Below are 3,112 nucleotides of genomic sequence, written 5' to 3' on the forward strand. Positions count from 1 at the left end.
TTTGTCTTTATGTATACATAAATCTTTTAGAAACTTTGCATATTTAGATACCTGTTGAATAACATCAAAAAGAGGAACAGTTACCTCAACCTTTTTGAATATTTCTACCATTTTGGGGTCAGGTTCCAGCTGCTTCCTAGGCTTCCTTGCAAGTTGTGAAAATGGAATGGGAGTGGTGTCTTCTGCAGTGTCTGCGCCCTGTGGTGCTTCCTTCTGTGGTTGAACTTCTTCTTTTTCATTTATGTCCTGTATGTCCTCTTCCTCTTCAACATCTTCTATTTCCACTACCTCTTCAGCTGAGGCGTGTTCTGGTGGGGTTGGCTCCTCCTGATTCCTCTCCTGCAGTGTGGTTCCAGACCTTAGAGTGATGGTATTAATGCCACCCTTTGGATTGGGTAATGGTTGAGAGGGGATTCCATTGGAGCTCAAAGGCTGGTTATTGGAGTTATTCATTGATCCAATCTGTGAGACAAGATCTTGCAAAGTAGAGTTCAGACCATTTAGTGTAGCATAAAGGTTATTTTCCATGGTCTGTTGTCTCCGATCAATAGATTATAGTAAGTCATCATTAGAAGATGAAGAAGGATAAGTAATTTGAGAGGTCTGCTGTTGGGTATTCTGTGGTCCTTGGGATGGCCTCAGGTGAGGTGCTCTGTAAGGCTGGTTCTGGTTCTGTTGCCTGTTGTTGTTGTTATTCCACATCTGATTTCCCTGATTGTCTCTGCCTCCTCTATTGTTGTTGTCCCTCCAATTCTGGTTAGAATTGTCCTGTCATCCATGGCTATAATTGCCACCTTGATTGTACCCTTGGTTGGGGCGGTCATAGAAGTTATGAGTGGCTGCCACGGTGTTGTCTTCCTGCTGGAGCTGCGGACATTCGTCAGTATAATGGCTATAATCAGCACAGATTCTGCAAACTCTCTGTGGGACTAACTGTTGGCCTTGCTGTGGTGGAGAAGGTTGAGCTTGCTGAACTTGTTGTTGATTCAATTGCATCTGCTTCAGCAAGTTGGTCATTTCACAGATACTCTGAGTTAGAGCAACAGTCTCTCTGCTAGAGGACACTTCTGCGACGGCTTTTGAATGGCCTTGTTTCTGCCTGTGATTCCGAGTAGATTCAGCTAAGTCGCTGATCAATTGCCATGCCTCATCAGTGGTCTTGTACTTTTTCATAGACCCATTGCTAGCACTTTCCAATGTGGGCTTATCTTGGGGCCTCATGCCCTGTGTGACGTAACCGAGCAACACTATCTTGTCAATCATATGGTGGGGGCATGCTTCCAGAAGATTATTGAAACACTCCCAGTATTCATAGAGAGTCTCAGATTCATCCTGAACAATCATGGAAATGTCTTTCCTCAGTTTATCAGTAACTTCAGCTGGAAAGATCTTTTCCAAAAATTCTCTTCTAAGTGTATCCCAGTTAGATACAGTTGCTGCGGGTTGAGTGTAGTACCACTCTCTTGCCTTTCCCTCAAGAGAAAACGAGAAAGCTTTCAACAAAATTGAAGTTTCATTTGCACCATCACGCCTGACAGTAGAACAGGCTGCTTGAAAATCTCTCAGGTGCTTGATAGGCTCTTGAGCAGGTAAGCCATGAAACTTGGGCATCAAATTGAGCAGTGCAGTCTTTATTTCAAAATCTGTAGCCACCGCTGGATGATGCACTTAAAACGGTTGCATTGTAAAATCAGGGGCTCCAGCCTCCTGGATAGTAACTCTCCTAGGTTCTGCCATGTCACCTACACATAAATCAACTGAATCAGTAGAACGGGGGCTGGTTTCTTCCTCAAATGACGTTTCAGATCCGCCCTCAGAGAGGACTAACCGACGCCGAGCTTGCCTTATTCATGAAATAGTTCTTTCAATCTCAGGATTGAATACTGGCAAGCTTGGATCAGGAAGTGAACGCGTCATCTAGCAAAAGAAACAAGCAGCTCATAGTAGCAAGATAAAATAAAATACAAATAAATAAATTCCAATTAATAACTTTAGCACTCTATTGTAACTCCCCGCCAACGGCGCCAAAAAATGACGTGGCAGAAATTGGCGAGTCAAGAATTGTTATAAGATATGCGTTGCAAGTATAGTTCTTAACCAACCAGAATTCCGCTTATCAATTTAGAAGGTTGTCACAAAAATTAAAATTAAAATACTGGGAGTATGAATCCCAGGTCGTCTCCCAACGAGTTGCAGAAAGGTGTGCTATTTTATTAATTAGATGTTTTTAAAAAGGGTTTGAGTTGAATAAACAGGAATTTAAATTAGAGAAATTAAATAATTTAAATAAAGGCCTTGACTGGGAGTAGATTAGTTGGAAGCCCTATTCTTGTTGAAGTACTCTCAAGATTAATTGATAATTGAAGGTTGTTCTGTTTAGTTATCCCTTACTAGGTAAGGGAAAGTCAAACAAGTTGGAATGCTACTTCTATTCACAAGTTCCAACCCACTCAATAAAAAGGGATTGGTGTCAGTGACTAGAGGGCAATCCAACAATAAACCAAATTACAATTTTTCTTTTGAGCATTCCAACTCAAGGGTTCCTTTCAATCAACTCCCCATCAAGTTAGGGAACTACTCGCTCATTGTGAATGTAGAACTCATAACATAGGAAAGGGAATTAAAGAAAGACATGATAAATAAAAATCAAAGGAATCAATTAAAAGTAAAAGTAATTCTTGTATTAATAAATTCTAAAATAATCCAATGGTAAAATTGAGTAAATTAAATGACATGGAAGAGTAGAGCCAAGTAAAGAAAACGAACTAGAATGACGAAGTCTTGATGAGGTAATAACTCTTCTCAATATCCCAATGCAAAAAAGCAATAGAAATAAAAATCCTAAGAACTATGAATGTGTAGAGAGAAAACCTAGAGGAGGAGTAAAACTAGATCTAAAAACTAAAATTGTGTAGAATGAATGTTGTTGTTGGTTTCTGCATGTTCTCTAGCTCTAGTCTGCTTTTCTGGGCCAAAAGCTGGGTCAAAACAGGGCCCAAAATCGCCCCCAGCAAATTCTGCAGATTATGCAGATCGCGCACGTCACGCGATCGCGTCATTCATGCGGACGCGTCATTCGGCGTTTTGTCCTACCACGCGAGCGCGTCGTCCA

General features: G+C 41.1%; 1 non-coding gene across 1 annotated transcript; it reads left to right on the forward strand.

Annotated features, from left to right (window-relative positions):
* The first annotated feature begins 1,257 nt into the window (after positions 1–1,257).
* LOC148545005 (small nucleolar RNA R71) lies at positions 1,258–1,365 on the forward strand. The gene has a single exon (XR_015900882.1). It is a non-coding gene; the product is annotated as a small nucleolar RNA R71 (small nucleolar RNA).
* Positions 1,366–3,112: the final 1,747 nt, after the last annotated feature.

The sequence above is a fragment of the Arachis ipaensis genome, chromosome B9 (assembly GCF_059453495.1).
Source record: "Arachis ipaensis isolate K30076 ecotype BB chromosome B9, ASM5945349v1, whole genome shotgun sequence".
In the NCBI taxonomy this organism is placed as follows: Eukaryota; Viridiplantae; Streptophyta; class Magnoliopsida; order Fabales; family Fabaceae; genus Arachis; species Arachis ipaensis.